This window comes from Symphalangus syndactylus, chromosome 14 (assembly GCF_028878055.3).
Source record: "Symphalangus syndactylus isolate Jambi chromosome 14, NHGRI_mSymSyn1-v2.1_pri, whole genome shotgun sequence".
Taxonomy (NCBI): domain Eukaryota; kingdom Metazoa; phylum Chordata; class Mammalia; order Primates; family Hylobatidae; genus Symphalangus; species Symphalangus syndactylus.
The window spans coordinates 124,389,764-124,407,273 of record NC_072436.2 but is presented as its reverse complement, the minus strand read 5'-3'; positions in this window follow the sequence as shown (position 1 = coordinate 124,407,273).

Below are 17,510 nucleotides of genomic sequence, written 5' to 3'. Positions count from 1 at the left end.
AACTCTGTTAGTTGAATGCACAGAACAGAAAGAAGTTTCATACAATGCTTCTGTGTAGTTTATATTTGAATATATTCTTTTTTCCACTATTACCCACTTAGCGCTACGAATGTCCAGTTGCATTTACTACGGACAGAGTGTTTCAAAACTGCTCAATCAAAAGTATGGTTTAACTCTGTTAGCTGAATGCTCAGATCAGAAAGAAGTTTCACAGAATGATTCTGTGTAGTTTATATTTGAATATATTCCTTTTTCCACTACTACTCTCTTAGCGCTCCAAATGTCCAGTTGCAATTTCTACAGAAAGAGTGTTCAGATCTGCTCAATCAAAAGTATGGTTTAATACTGTTAGCTGAATGCACAGATCAGAAAGAAGTTTCACAGAATGATTCTGTGTAGTTTATATTTGGAGACATTCCTTTTTCCACTATTACCCTCTTAGCGCTCCGAATCTCCACTTGCATTTTCTACAGAAAGAGTGTTTCAGAACGGCTCAATCAAAACTAAGGTTCAACTCCTTTAGTTGAACAAACAGAACAGAAAGAAGTTTCACACAATTCTTCTGTGTAGTTTTTATTTGTAGACATTCTTTTTCCCAATATAGGCCTCTTAGCGCTCAGAATGTCCAATTGCAGTTTCTACAGAAAGAGTGTTTCAGAACGGCTCAATCAAAAGTAAGGTTCAACTCTGTTAGTTGAATGCACAGAATAGAAAGAAGTTTCATACAATGCTTCTGTGTAGTTTATATTTGAACATATTCTTTTTTCCACTATTACCCACTTAGCGCTACGAATGTCCAGTTGCATTTTCTACAGACAGAGTGTTTCAAAACTGCTCAATCAAAAGTATGGTTTAACTCTGTTAGCTGAATGCTCAGATCAGAAAGAAGTTTCACAGAATGCTTCTGTGTAGTTTATATTTGAATATATTCCTTTTTCCACTACTACGCTCTTAGCGCTCCAAATGTCCAGTTGCATTTTCTGCAGAAAGAGTGTGCAGATCTGCTCAATCAAAAGTATGGTTTAACTCTGTTAGCTGAATGCACAGATCAGAAAGAAGTTTCACCGAATGATTCTGTGTAGTTTATATTTGAAGACATAACTTTTTCCACTATTACCCTCTTAGTGCTACGAATCTCCACTTGCATTTTCTACAAAAAGAGTGTTTCATAACTGCTCAATCAAAAATATGTTTTATCTCTGTTAACTGAATTTACAGATCAGAAATCAGTTTCACAGAATGCATCTGTGTAGTTTTTATTTGAAGATATTCCTTTTCCCAATGTAGGCCTCTTAGCGCTTAGCATGTCCAATTGCAGTTTCTACAGAAAGAGTGTTTCAGAACGGCTCAATCAAAAGTAAGGTTCAACTCTGTTAGTTGAATGCACAGAACAGAAAGAATTTTCACAGAATGCTACTGTGTAGTTTATATTTGAATAAATTCCTTTTTCCACTATTACCCTCTTAGCGCTCCGAATCCCCACTAGCATTTTCTACAGAAAGAGGGTTCAGAACTGCGCAATCAAAAGTATGGTTTAACTCTGTTAGCTTAATGAACATATCAGAAATAAGTTTCACACAATGCTTCTGTGTAGTTTTTATTTGAAGATATTATTTTTCCCAATATAGGCCTCTTAGCGCTCAGAATGTCCAATTGCAGTTTCTACAGAAAGAGTGTTTCAGAAAGGCTCAATCAAAAGTAAGGTTCAACTCTGTTAGTTGAATGCACAGAACAGAAAGTAGTTTCATACAATGCTTCTGTGTAGTTTATATTTGAACATATTTTTTTTCCACTATTACCCACTTAGCGCTACGAATGTCCAGTTGCATTTTCTACAGACAGAGTGTTTCAAAACTGCTCAATCAAAAGTATGGTTTAACTCTGTTAGCTGAATGCTCAGATCAGAAAGAAGTTTCACAGAATGCTTCTGTGTAGTTTATATTTGAATATATTCCTTTATCCACTACTACTCTCTTAGCGCTCCAAATGTCCAGTTGCATTTTCTACAGAAAGAGTGTTCAGATCTGCTCAATCAAAAGTATGGTTTAACTCTGTTAGCTGAATGCACAGATCAGAAAGAAGTTTCACAGAATGATTCTGTGTAGTTTATATTTGGAGACATTCCTTTTTCCACTATTACCCTCTTAGCGCTCCGAATCTCCACTTGCATTTTCTACAGAAAGAGTGTTTCAGAACGGATCAATCAAAACTAAGGTTCAACTCCTTTAGTTGAACAAACAGAACAGAAAGAAGTTTCACACAATTCTTCTGTGTAGTTTTTATTTGTAGACATTCTTTTTCCCAATATAGGCCTCTTAGCCCTCAGAATGTCCAATTGCAGTTTCTACAGAAAGAGTGTTTCAGAACGGCTCAATCAAAAGTAAGGTTCAACTCTGTTAGTTGAATGCACAGAATAGAAAGAAGTTTCATACAATGCTTCTGTGTAGTTTATATTTGAACATATTCTTTTTTCCACTATTACCCACTTAGCGCTACGAATGTCCAGTTGCATTTTCTACAGACAGAGTGTTTCAAAACTGCTCAATCAAATGTATGGTTTAACTCTGTTAGCTGAATGCTCAGATCAGAAAGAAGTTTCACAGAATGCTTCTGTGTAGTTTATATTTGAATATATTCCTTTTTCCACTACTACGCTCTTAGCGCTCCAAATGTCCAGTTGCATTTTCTGCAGAAAGAGTGTTCAGATCTGCTCAATCAAAAGTATGGTTTAACTCTGTTAGCTGAATGCACAGATCAGAAAGAAGTTTCACCGAATGATTCTGTGTAGTTTATATTTGAAGACATACCTTTTTCCACTATTACCCTCTTAGCGCTACGAATCTCCACTGGCATTTTCTACAAAAAGAGTGTTTCATAACTGCTCAATCAAAAATATGTTTTATCTCTGTTAACTGAATTTACAGATCAGAAATCAGTTTCACAGAACGCATCTGTGTAGTTTTTATTTGAAGATATTCTTTTTCCCAATGTAGGCCTCTTAGCGCTTAGCATGTCCAATTGCAGTTTCTACAGAAAGAGTGTTTCAGAACGGCTCAATCAAAAGTAAGGTTCAACTCTGTTAGTTGAATGCACAGAACAGAAAGAATTTCCACAGAATGCTACTGTGTAGTTTATATTTGAATAAATTCCTTTTTCCACTATTACCCTCTTAGCGCTCCGAATCCCCACTAGCATTTTCTACAGAAAGAGGGTTCAGAACTGCGCAATCAAAAGTATGGTTTAACTCTGTTAGCTTAATGAACATATCAGAAATAAGTTTCACACAATGCTTCTGTGTAGTTTTTATTTGAAGATATTATTTTTCCCAATATAGGCCTCTTAGCGCTCAGAATGTCCAATTGCAGTTTCTACAGAAAGAGTGTTTCAGAAAGGCTCAATCAAAAGTAAGGTTCAACTCTGTTAGTTGAATGCACAGAACAGAAAGTAGTTTCATACAATGCTTCTGTGTAGTTTATATTTGAACATATTCTTTTTTCCACTATTACCCACTTAGCGCTACGAATGTCCAGTTGCATTTTCTACAGACAGAGTGTTTCAAAACTGCTCAATCAAAAGTATGGTTTAACTCTGTTAGCTGAATGCTCAGATCAGAAAGAAGTTTCACAGAATGCTTCTGTGTAGTTTATATTTGAATATATTCCTTTATCCACTACTACTCTCTTAGCGCTCCAAATGTCCAGTTGCATTTTCTACAGAAAGAGTGTTCAGATCTGCTCAATCAAAAGTATGGTTTAACTCTGTTAGCTGAATGCACAGATCAGAAAGAAGTTTCACAGAATGATTCTGTGTAGTTTATATTTGGAGACATTCCTTTTTCCACTATTACCCTCTTAGCGCTCCGAATCTCCACTTGCATTTTCTACAGAAAGAGTGTTTCAGAACGGCTCAATCAAAACTAAGGTTCAACTCTTTTAGTTGAACAAACAGAACAGACAGAAGTTTCACACAATTCTTCTGTGTAGTTTTTATTTGTAGACATTCTTTTTCCCAATATAGGCCTCTTAGCGCTCAGAATGTCCAATTGCAGTTTCTACAGAAAGAGTGTTTCAGAACGGCTCAATCAAAAGTAAGGTTCAACTCTGTTAGTTGAATGCACAGAACAGAAAGAAGTTTCATACCATGCTTCTGTGTAGTTTATATTTGAACATATTCTTTTTTCCACTATTACCCACTTAGCGCTACGAATGTCCAGTTGCATTTTCTACAGACAGAGTGTTTCAAAACTGCTCAATCAAAAGTATGGTTTAACTCTGTTAGCTGAATGCTCAGATCAGAAAGAAGTTTCACAGAATGCTTCTGTGTAGTTTATATTTGAATATATTCCTTTTTCCACTACTACGCTCTTAGCGCTCCAAATGTCCAGTTGCATTTTGTACAGAAAGAGTGTTCAGATCTGCTCAATCAAAAGTATGGTTTAACTCTGTTAGCTGAATGCACAGATCAGAAAGAAGTTTCACCGAATGATTCAGTGTAGTTTATATTTGAAGACATTCCTTTTTCCACTATTACCCTCTTAGCGCTCCGAATCTCCACTTGCATTTTCTACAAAAAGAGTGTTTCATAACTGCTCAATCAAAAATATGTTTTATCTCTGTTAACTGAATTTACAGATCAGAAATCAGTTTCACAGAATGCATCTGTGTACTTTTTATTTGAAGATATTCTTTTTCCCAATGTAGGCCTCTTAGCGCTTAGCCTGTCCAATTGCAGTTTCTACAGACAGAGAGTTTCAGAACGGCTCAATCAAAAGTAAGGTTCAAATCTGTTAGTTGAATGCACAGAACAGAAAGAATTTTCACAGAATGCTACTGTGTAGTTTATATTTGAATATATTCCTTTTTCCACTATTACCCTCTTAGCGCTCCGAATGTCCACTTGCATTTTCTACAGAAAGAGTGTTCAGAACTGCGCAATCAAAAGTATGGTTTAACTCTGTTAGCTTAATGAACATATCAGAAATAAGTTTCACACAATGCTTCTGTGTAGTTTTTTTTCAAGATATTATTTTTCCCAATAGAGGCCTCTTAGCGCTCAGAATGTCCAATTGCAGTTTCTACAGAAAGAGTGTTTCTGAAAGGCTCAATCAAAAGTAAGGTTCAACTCTGTTAGTTGAATGCACAGAACAGAAAGTAGTTTCATACAATGCTTCTGTGTAGTTTATATTTGAACATATTCTTTTTTCCACTATTACCCACTTAGCGCTACGAATGTCCAGTTGCATTTTCTACAGACAGAGTGTTTCAAAACTGCTCAATCAAAAGTATGGTTTAACTCTGTTAGCTGAATGCTCAGATCAGAAAGAAGTTTCACAGAATGCTTCTGTGTAGTTTATATTTGAATATATTCCTTTATCCACTACTACTCTCTTAGCGCTCCAAATGTCCAGTTGCATTTTCTACAGAAAGAGTGTTCAGATCTGCTCAATCAAAAGTATGGTTTAACTCTGTTAGCTGAATGCACAGATCAGAAAGAAGTTTCACAGAATGATTCTGTGTAGTTTATATTTGGAGACATTCCTTTTTCCACTATTACCCTCTTAGCGCTCCGAATCTCCACTTGCATTTTCTACAGAAAGAGTGTTTCAGAACGGCTCAATCAAAACTAAGGTTCAACTCTTTTAGTTGAACAAACAGAACAGACAGAAGTTTCACACAATTCTTCTGTGTAGTTTTTATTTGTAGACATTCTTTTTCCCAATATAGGCCTCTTAGCGCTCAGAATGTCCAATTGCAGTTTCTACAGAAAGAGTGTTTCAGAACGGCTCAATCAAAAGTAAGGTTCAACTCTGTTAGTTGAATGCACAGAACAGAAAGAAGTTTCATACCATGCTTCTGTGTAGTTTATATTTGAACATATTCTTTTTTCCACTATTACCCACTTAGCGCTACGAATGTCCAGTTGCATTTTCTACAGACAGAGTGTTTCAAAACTGCTCAATCAAAAGTATGGTTTAACTCTGTTAGCTGAATGCTCAGATCAGAAAGAAGTTTCACAGAATGCTTCTGTGTAGTTTATATTTGAATATATTCCTTTTTCCACTACTACGCTCTTAGCGCTCCAAATGTCCAGTTGCATTTTATACAGAAAGAGTGTTCAGATCTGCTCAATCAAAAGTATGGTTTAACTCTGTTAGCTGAATGCACAGATCAGAAAGAAGTTTCACCGAATGATTCTGTGTAGTTTATATTTGAAGACATTCCTTTTTCCACTATTACCCTCTTAGCGCTCCGAATCTCCACTTGCATTTTCTACAAAAAGAGTGTTTCATAACTGCTCAATCAAAAATATGTTTTATCTCTGTTAACTGAATTTACAGATCAGAAATCAGTTTCACAGAATGCATCTGTGTACTTTTTATTTGAAGATATTCTTTTTCCCAATGTAGGCCTCTTAGCGCTTAGCATGTCCAATTGCAGTTTCTACAGACAGAGAGTTTCAGAACGGCTCAATCAAAAGTAAGGTTCAAATCTGTTAGTTGAATGCACAGAACAGAAAGAATTTTCACAGAATGCTACTGTGTAGTTTATATTTGAATATATTCCTTTTTCCACTATTACCCTCTTAGCGCTCCGAATGTCCACTTGCATTTTCTACAGAAAGAGTGTTCAGAACTGCGCAATCAAAAGTATGGTTTAACTCTGTTAGCTTAATGAACATATCAGAAATAAGTTTCACACAATGCTTCTGTGTAGTTTTTATTTCAAGATATTATTTTTCATAATAGAGGCCTCTTAGCGCTCAGAATGTCCAATTGCAGTTTCTACAGAAAGAGTGTTTCTGAAAGGCTCAATCAAAAGTAAGGTTAAACTCTGTTAGTTGAATGCACAGAACAGAAAGAAGTTTCATACAATGCTTCTGTGTAGTTTATATTTGAACATATTCTTTTTTCCACTATTACACACTTAGCGCTACGAATGTCCAGTTGCATTTTCTACAGACAGAGTGTTTCAAAGCTGCTCAATCAAAAGTATGGTTTAACTCTGTTAGCTGAATGCTCAGATCAGAAAGAAGTTTCACAGAATGCTTCTGTGTAGTTTATATTTGAATATATTCCTTTTTCCACTACTACTCTCTTAGCGCTCCAAATGTCCAGTTGCATTTTCTACAGAAAGAGTGTTCAGATCTGCTCAATCAAAAGTATGGTTTAACTCTGTTAGCTGAATGCACAGATCAGAAAGAAGTTTCACAGAATGATTCTGTGTAGTTTATATTTGGAGACATTCCTTTTTCCACTATTACCCTCTTAGCGCTCCGAATCTCCACTTGCATTTTCTACAGAAAGAGTGTTTCAGAACGGCTCAATCAAAACTAAGGTTCAACTCTTTTAGTTGAACAAACAGAACAGAAAGAAGTTTCACACAATTCTTCTGTGTAGTTTTTATTTGTAGACATTCTTTTTCCCAATATAGGCCTCTTAGCGCTCAGAATGTCCAATTGCAGTTTCTACAGAAAGAGTGTTTCAGAACGGCTCAATCAAAAGTAAGGTTCAACTCTGTTAGTTGAATGCACAGAACAGAAAGTAGTTTCATACAATGCTTCTGTGTAGTTTCTATTTGAACATATTCTTTTTTCCACTATTACCCACTTAGCGCTACGAATGTCCAGTTGCATTTTCTACAGACAGAGTGTTTCAAAACTGCTCAATCAAAAGTATGGTTTAACTCTGTTAGCTGAATGCTCAGATCAGAAAGAAGTTTCACAGAATGCTTCTGTGTAGTTTATATTTGAATATATTCCTTTTTCCACTACTACGCTCTTAGCGCTCCAAATGTCCAGTTGCATTTTCTACAGAAAGAGTGTTCAGATCTGCTCAATCAAAAGTATGGTTTAACTCTGTTAGCTGAATGCACAGATCAGAAAGAAGTTTCACCGAATGATTCTGTGTAGTTTATATTTGAAGACATTCCTTTTTCCACTATTACCCTCTTAGCGCTCCGAATTTCCACTTGCATTTTCTACAAAAAGAGTGTTTCATAACTGCTCAATCAAAAATATGTTTTATCTCTGTTAACTGAATTTACAGATCAGAAATAAGTTTCACAGAATGCATCTGTGTAGTTTTTATATGAAGATATTCTTTTTCCCAATGTAGGCCTCTTAGCGCTTAGCATGTCCAATTGCAGTTTCTACAGAAAGAGTGTTTCAGAACGGCTCAACCAAAAGTAAGGTTTAACTCTGTTAGTTGAATGCACAGAACAGAAAGAATTTTCACAGAATGCTACTGTGTAGTTTATATTTGAATATATTCCTTTTTCCACTATTACCCTCTTAGCGCTCCGAATGTCCACTTGCATTTTCTACAGAAAGAGTGTTCAGAACTGCGCAATCAAAATTATGGTTTAACTCTGTTAGCTTAATGAACATATCAGAAATAAGTTTCACACAATGCTTCTGTGTAGTTTTTATTTGAAGATATTGTTTTTCCCAGTAGAGGCCTCTTAGCGCTCAGTATGTCCAATTGCAGTTTCTACAGAAAGAGTGTTTCAGAAAGGCTCAATTAAAAGTAAGGTTCAACTCTGTTAGTTGAATGCACAGAACAGAAAGAAGTTTCATACAATGCTTCTGTGTAGTTTATATTTGAACATATTCTTTTTTCCACTATTACCCACTTAGCGCTACGAATGTCCAGTTGCATTTTCTACAGACAGAGTGTTTCAAAACTGCTCAATCAAAAGTATGGTTTAACTCTGTTAGCTGAATGCTCAGATCAGAAAGAAGTTTCACAGAATGCTTCTGTGTAGTTTATATTTGAATATATTCCTTTTTCCACTACTACTCTCTTAGCGCTCCAAATGTCCAGTTGCATTTTCTACAGAAAGAGTGTTCAGATCTGCTCAATCAAAAGTATGGTTTAACTCTGTTAGCTGAATGCACAGATCGGAAAGAAGTTTCACAGAATGATTCTGTGTAGTTTATATTTGGAGACATTCCTTTTTCCACTATTACCCTCTTAGCGCTCCGAATCTCCACTTGCATTTTCTACAGAAAGAGTGTTTCAGAACGGCTCAATCAAAACTAAGGTTCAACTCTTTTAGTTGAACAAACAGAACAGAAAGAAGTTTCACACAATTCTTCTGTGTAGTTTTTATTTGTAGACATTCTTTTTCCCAATATAGGCCTCCTAGAGCTCAGAATGTCCTATTGCAGTTTCTACAGAAAGAGTGTTTCAGAACGGCTCAATCAAAAGTAAGGTTCAACCCTGTTAGTTCAATGCACAGAACAGAAAGAAGTTTCATACAATGCTTCTGTGTAGTTTATATTTGGACATATTCTTTTTTCCACTATTACCCACTTAGCGCTACGAATGTCCAGTTGCATTTTCTACAGACAGAGTGTTTCAAAACTGCTCAATCAAAAGTATGGTTTAACTCTGTTAGCTGAATGCTCAGATCAGAAAGAAGTTTCACAGAATGCTTCTGTGTAGTTTATATTTGAATATATTCCTTTTTCCACTACTACGCTCTTAGCGCTCCAAAGGTCCAGTTGCATTTTCTACAGAAAGAGTGTTCAGATCTGCTCAATCAAAAGTATGCTTTAACTCTGTTAGCTGAATGCACAGATCAGAAAGAAGTTTCACCGAATGATTCTGTGTAGTTTATATTTGAAGACATTCCTTTTTCCACTATTACCCTCTTAGCGCTTCGAATCTCCACTTGCATTTTCTACAAAAAGAGTGTTTCATAACTGCTCAATCAAAAATATGTTTTATCTCTGTTAACTGAATTTACAGATCAGAAATAAGTTTCACAGAATGCATCTGTGTAGTTTTTATTTGAAGATATTCTTTTTCCCAATGTAGGCCTCTTAGCGCTTAGCATGTCCAATTGCACTTTCTACAGAAAGAGTGTTTCAGAACGGCTCAATCAAAAGTAAGGTTTAACTCTGTTAGTTGAATGCACAGAACAGAAAGAATTTTCACAGAATGCTACTGTGTAGTTTATATTTGAATATATTCCTTTTTCCACTATTACCCTCTTAGCGCTCCGAATGTCCACTTGAATTTTCTACAGAAAGAGTGTTCAGAACTGCGCAATCAAAAGTATGGTTTAACTCTGTTAGCTGAATGCTCAGATCAGAAAGAAGTTTCACAGAATGCTTCTGTGTAGTTTATATTTGAATATATTCCTTTTTCCACTACTACTCTCTTAGCGCTCCAAATGTCCAGTTGCATTTTCTACAGAAAGAGTGTTCAGATCTGCTCAATCAAAAGTATGGTTTAACTCTGTTAGCTGAATGCACAGATCAGAAAGACGTTTCACAGAAAGATTCTGTGTAGTTTATATTTGGAGACATTCCTTTTTCCACCATTACCCTCTTAGCGCTCCTAATCTCCACTTGCATTTTCTACAGAAAGAGTGTTTCAGAACGGCTCAATCAAAACTAAGGTTCAACTCTTTTAGTTGAACAAACAGAACAGAAAGAAGTTTCACACAATTCTTCTGTGTAGTTTTTATTTGTAGACATTCTTTTTCCCAATATAGGCCTCTTAGCGCTCAGAAAGTCCAATTGCAGTTTCTACAGAAAGAGTGTTTCAGAACGGCTCAATCAAAAGTAAGGTTCAACTCTGTTTGTTGAATGCACAGAACAGAAAGAAGTTTCATACAATGCTTCTGTGTAGTTTATATTTGAACATATTTTTTTTCCACTATTACCCACTTAGCACTACGAATGTCCAGTTGCATTTTCTACAGACAGAGTGTTTCAAAACTGCTCAATCAAAAGTATGGTTTAACTCTGTTAGCTGAATGCTCAGATCAGAAAGAAGTTTCACAGAATGCTTCTGTGTAGTTTATGTTTGAATATATTCCTTTTTCCACTACTACGCTCTTAGCGATCCAAATGTCCAGTTGCATTTTCTACAGAAAGAGTGTTCAGATCTGCTCAATCAAAAGTATGGTTTAACTCTATTAGCTGAATGCACAGATCAGAAAGAAGTTTCACCGAATGATTCTGTGTAGTTTATATTTGAAGACATTCCTTTTTCCACTATTACCCTCTTAGCGCTCCGAATCTCCACTTGCATTTGCTACAAAAAGTGTGTTTCATAACTGCTGAATCAAAAATATGTTTTATCTCTGTTAACTGAATTTACAGATCAGAAATAAGTTTCACAGAATGCATCTGTGTAGTTTTTATTTGAAGATATTCTTTTTCCCAATGTAGGCCTCTTAGCGCTTAGCATGTCCAATTGCAGTTTCTACAGAAAGAGTGTTTCAGAACGGCTCAATCAAAAGTAAGGTTCAACTCTGTTAGTTGAATGCACAGAACAGAAAGAATTTTCACAGAATGCTACTGTGTAGTTTATATTTGAATATATTCCTTTTTCCACTATTACCCTCTTAGCGCTCCGAATGTCCACTTGCATTTTCTACAGAAAGAGTGTTCAGAACTGCGCAATCAAAAGTATGGTTTAACTCTGTTAGCTTAATGAACATATCAGAAATAAGTTTCACACAATGCTTCTGTGAAGTTTTTATTTGAAGATATTATTTTTACCAATATAGGCCTCCTACCGCTCAGAATGTCCAATTGCATTTTCTACAGAAAGAGTGTTTCAGAAAGGCTCAATCAAAAGTAAGGTTCAACTCTGTTAGTTGAATGCACAGAACAGAAAGAAGTTTCATACAATGCTTCTGTGTAGTTTATATTTGAATATATTCTTTTTTCCACTATTACCCACTTAGCGCTACGAATGTCCAGTTGCATTTACTACGGACAGAGTGTTTCAAAACTGCTCAATCAAAAGTATGGTTTAACTCTGTTAGCTGAATGCTCAGATCAGAAAGAAGTTTCACAGAATGATTCTGTGTAGTTTATATTTGAATATATTCCTTTTTCCACTACTACTCTCTTAGCGCTCCAAATGTCCAGTTGCAATTTCTACAGAAAGAGTGTTCAGATCTGCTCAATCAAAAGTATGGTTTAATTCTGTTAGCTGAATGCACAGATCAGAAAGAAGTTTCACAGAATGATTCTGTGTAGTTTGTATTTGGAGACATTCCTTTTTCCACTATTACCCTCTTAGCGCTCCGAATCTCCACTTGCATTTTCTACAGAAAGAGTGTTTCAGAACGGCTCAATCAAAACTAAGGTTCAACTCCTTTAGTTGAACAAACAGAACAGAAAGAAGTTTCACACAATTCTTCTGTGTAGTTTTTATTTGTAGACATTCTTTTTCCCAATATAGGCCTCTTAGCGCTCAGAATGTCCAATTGCAGTTTCTACAGAAAGAGTGTTTCAGAACGGCTCAATCAAAAGTAAGGTTCAACTCTGTTAGTTGAATGCACAGAATAGAAAGAAGTTTCATACAATGCTTCTGTGTAGTTTATATTTGAACATATTCTTTTTTCCACTATTACCCACTTAGCGCTACGAATGTCCAGTTGCATTTTCTACAGACAGAGTGTTTCAAAACTGCTCAATCAAAAGTATGGTTTAACTCTGTTAGCTGAATGCTCAGATCAGAAAGAAGTTTCACAGAATGCTTCTGTGTAGTTTATATTTGAATATATTCCTTTTTCCACTACTACGCTCTTAGCGCTCCAAATGTCCAGTTGCATTTTCTGCAGAAAGAGTGTGCAGATCTGCTCAATCAAAAGTATGGTTTAACTCTGTTAGCTGAATGCACAGATCAGAAAGAAGTTTCACCGAATGATTCTGTGTAGTTTATATTTGAAGACATAACTTTTTCCACTATTACCCTCTTAGTGCTACGAATCTCCACTTGCATTTTCTACAAAAAGAGTGTTTCATAACTGCTCAATCAAAAATATGTTTTATCTCTGTTAACTGAATTTACAGATCAGAAATCAGTTTCACAGAATGCATCTGTGTAGTTTTTATTTGAAGATATTCCTTTTCCCAATGTAGGCCTCTTAGCGCTTAGCATGTCCAATTGCAGTTTCTACAGAAAGAGTGTTTCAGAACGGCTCAATCAAAAGTAAGGTTCAACTCTGTTAGTTGAATGCACAGAACAGAAAGAATTTTCACAGAATGCTACTGTGTAGTTTATATTTGAATAAATTCCTTTTTCCACTATTACCCTCTTAGCGCTCCGAATCCCCACTAGCATTTTCTACAGAAAGAGGGTTCAGAACTGCGCAATCAAAAGTATGGTTTAACTCTGTTAGCTTAATGAACATATCAGAAATAAGTTTCACACAATGCTTCTGTGTAGTTTTTATTTGAAGATATTATTTTTCCCAATATAGGCCTCTTAGCGCTCAGAATGTCCAATTGCAGTTTCTACAGAAAGAGTGTTTCAGAAAGGCTCAATCAAAAGTAAGGTTCAACTCTGTTAGTTGAATGCACAGAACAGAAAGTAGTTTCATACAATGCTTCTGTGTAGTTTATATTTGAACATATTTTTTTTCCACTATTACCCACTTAGCGCTACGAATGTCCAGTTGCATTTTCTACAGACAGAGTGTTTCAAAACTGCTCAATCAAAAGTATGGTTTAACTCTGTTAGCTGAATGCTCAGATCAGAAAGAAGTTTCACAGAATGCTTCTGTGTAGTTTATATTTGAATATATTCCTTTATCCACTACTACTCTCTTAGCGCTCCAAATGTCCAGTTGCATTTTCTACAGAAAGAGTGTTCAGATCTGCTCAATCAAAAGTATGGTTTAACTCTGTTAGCTGAATGCACAGATCAGAAAGAAGTTTCACAGAATGATTCTGTGTAGTTTATATTTGGAGACATTCCTTTTTCCACTATTACCCTCTTAGCGCTCCGAATCTCCACTTGCATTTTCTACAGAAAGAGTGTTTCAGAACGGATCAATCAAAACTAAGGTTCAACTCCTTTAGTTGAACAAACAGAACAGAAAGAAGTTTCACACAATTCTTCTGTGTAGTTTTTATTTGTAGACATTCTTTTTCCCAATATAGGCCTCTTAGCCCTCAGAATGTCCAATTGCAGTTTCTACAGAAAGAGTGTTTCAGAACGGCTCAATCAAAAGTAAGGTTCAACTCTGTTAGTTGAATGCACAGAATAGAAAGAAGTTTCATACAATGCTTCTGTGTAGTTTATATTTGAACATATTCTTTTTTCCACTATTACCCACTTAGCGCTACGAATGTCCAGTTGCATTTTCTACAGACAGAGTGTTTCAAAACTGCTCAATCAAATGTATGGTTTAACTCTGTTAGCTGAATGCTCAGATCAGAAAGAAGTTTCACAGAATGCTTCTGTGTAGTTTATATTTGAATATATTCCTTTTTCCACTACTACGCTCTTAGCGCTCCAAATGTCCAGTTGCATTTTCTGCAGAAAGAGTGTTCAGATCTGCTCAATCAAAAGTATGGTTTAACTCTGTTAGCTGAATGCACAGATCAGAAAGAAGTTTCACCGAATGATTCTGTGTAGTTTATATTTGAAGACATACCTTTTTCCACTATTACCCTCTTAGCGCTACGAATCTCCACTGGCATTTTCTACAAAAAGAGTGTTTCATAACTGCTCAATCAAAAATATGTTTTATCTCTGTTAACTGAATTTACAGATCAGAAATCAGTTTCACAGAACGCATCTGTGTAGTTTTTATTTGAAGATATTCTTTTTCCCAATGTAGGCCTCTTAGCGCTTAGCATGTCCAATTGCAGTTTCTACAGAAAGAGTGTTTCAGAACGGCTCAATCAAAAGTAAGGTTCAACTCTGTTAGTTGAATGCACAGAACAGAAAGAATTTCCACAGAATGCTACTGTGTAGTTTATATTTGAATAAATTCCTTTTTCCACTATTACCCTCTTAGCGCTCCGAATCCCCACTAGCATTTTCTACAGAAAGAGGGTTCAGAACTGCGCAATCAAAAGTATGGTTTAACTCTGTTAGCTTAATGAACATATCAGAAATAAGTTTCACACAATGCTTCTGTGTAGTTTTTATTTGAAGATATTATTTTTCCCAATATAGGCCTCTTAGCGCTCAGAATGTCCAATTGCAGTTTCTACAGAAAGAGTGTTTCAGAAAGGCTCAATCAAAAGTAAGGTTCAACTCTGTTAGTTGAATGCACAGAACAGAAAGTAGTTTCATACAATGCTTCTGTGTAGTTTATATTTGAACATATTCTTTTTTCCACTATTACCCACTTAGCGCTACGAATGTCCAGTTGCATTTTCTACAGACAGAGTGTTTCAAAACTGCTCAATCAAAAGTATGGTTTAACTCTGTTAGCTGAATGCTCAGATCAGAAAGAAGTTTCACAGAATGCTTCTGTGTAGTTTATATTTGAATATATTCCTTTATCCACTACTACTCTCTTAGCGCTCCAAATGTCCAGTTGCATTTTCTACAGAAAGAGTGTTCAGATCTGCTCAATCAAAAGTATGGTTTAACTCTGTTAGCTGAATGCACAGATCAGAAAGAAGTTTCACAGAATGATTCTGTGTAGTTTATATTTGGAGACATTCCTTTTTCCACTATTACCCTCTTAGCGCTCCGAATCTCCACTTGCATTTTCTACAGAAAGAGTGTTTCAGAACGGCTCAATCAAAACTAAGGTTCAACTCTTTTAGTTGAACAAACAGAACAGACAGAAGTTTCACACAATTCTTCTGTGTAGTTTTTATTTGTAGACATTCTTTTTCCCAATATAGGCCTCTTAGCGCTCAGAATGTCCAATTGCAGTTTCTACAGAAAGAGTGTTTCAGAACGGCTCAATCAAAAGTAAGGTTCAACTCTGTTAGTTGAATGCACAGAACAGAAAGAAGTTTCATACCATGCTTCTGTGTAGTTTATATTTGAACATATTCTTTTTTCCACTATTACCCACTTAGCGCTACGAATGTCCAGTTGCATTTTCTACAGACAGAGTGTTTCAAAACTGCTCAATCAAAAGTATGGTTTAACTCTGTTAGCTGAATGCTCAGATCAGAAAGAAGTTTCACAGAATGCTTCTGTGTAGTTTATATTTGAATATGTTCCTTTTTCCACTACTACGCTCTTAGCGCTCCAAATGTCCAGTTGCATTTTGTACAGAAAGAGTGTTCAGATCTGCTCAATCAAAAGTATGGTTTAACTCTGTTAGCTGAATGCACAGATCAGAAAGAAGTTTCACCGAATGATTCAGTGTAGTTTATATTTGAAGACATTCCTTTTTCCACTATTACCCTCTTAGCGCTCCGAATCTCCACTTGCATTTTCTACAAAAAGAGTGTTTCATAACTGCTCAATCAAAAATATGTTTTATCTCTGTTAACTGAATTTACAGATCAGAAATCAGTTTCACAGAATGCATCTGTGTACTTTTTATTTGAAGATATTCTTTTTCCCAATGTAGGCCTCTTAGCGCTTAGCCTGTCCAATTGCAGTTTCTACAGACAGAGAGTTTCAGAACGGCTCAATCAAAAGTAAGGTTCAAATCTGTTAGTTGAATGCACAGAACAGAAAGAATTTTCACAGAATGCTACTGTGTAGTTTATATTTGAATATATTCCTTTTTCCACTATTACCCTCTTAGCGCTCCGAATGTCCACTTGCATTTTCTACAGAAAGAGTGTTCAGAACTGCGCAATCAAAAGTATGGTTTAACTCTGTTAGCTTAATGAACATATCAGAAATAAGTTTCACACAATGCTTCTGTGTAGTTTTTATTTCAAGATATTATTTTTCCCAATAGAGGCCTCTTAGCGCTCAGAATGTCCAATTGCAGTTTCTACAGAAAGAGTGTTTCTGAAAGGCTCAATCAAAAGTAAGGTTCAACTCTGTTAGTTGAATGCACAGAACAGAAAGTAGTTTCATACAATGCTTCTGTGTAGTTTATATTTGAACATATTCTTTTTTCCACTATTACCCACTTAGCGCTACGAATGTCCAGTTGCATTTTCTACAGACAGAGTGTTTCAAAACTGCTCAATCAAAAGTATGGTTTAACTCTGTTAGCTGAATGCTCAGATCAGAAAGAAGTTTCACAGAATGCTTCTGTGTAGTTTATATTTGAATATATTCCTTTATCCACTACTACTCTCTTAGCGCTCCAAATGTCCAGTTGCATTTTCTACAGAAAGAGTGTTCAGATCTGCTCAATCAAAAGTATGGTTTAACTCTGTTAGCTGAATGCACAGATCAGAAAGAAGTTTCACAGAATGATTCTGTGTAGTTTATATTTGGAGACATTCCTTTTTCCACTATTACCCTCTTAGCGCTCCGAATCTCCACTTGCATTTTCTACAGAAAGAGTGTTTCAGAACGGCTCAATCAAAACTAAGGTTCAACTCTTTTAGTTGAACAAACAGAACAGACAGAAGTTTCACACAATTCTTCTGTGTAGTTTTTATTTGTAGACATTCTTTTTCCCAATATAGGCCTCTTAGCGCTCAGAATGTCCAATTGCAGTTTCTACAGAAAGAGTGTTTCAGAACGGCTCAATCAAAAGTAAGGTTCAACTCTGTTAGTTGAATGCACAGAACAGAAAGAAGTTTCATACCATGCTTCTGTGTAGTTTATATTTGAACATATTCTTTTTTCCACTATTACCCACTTAGCG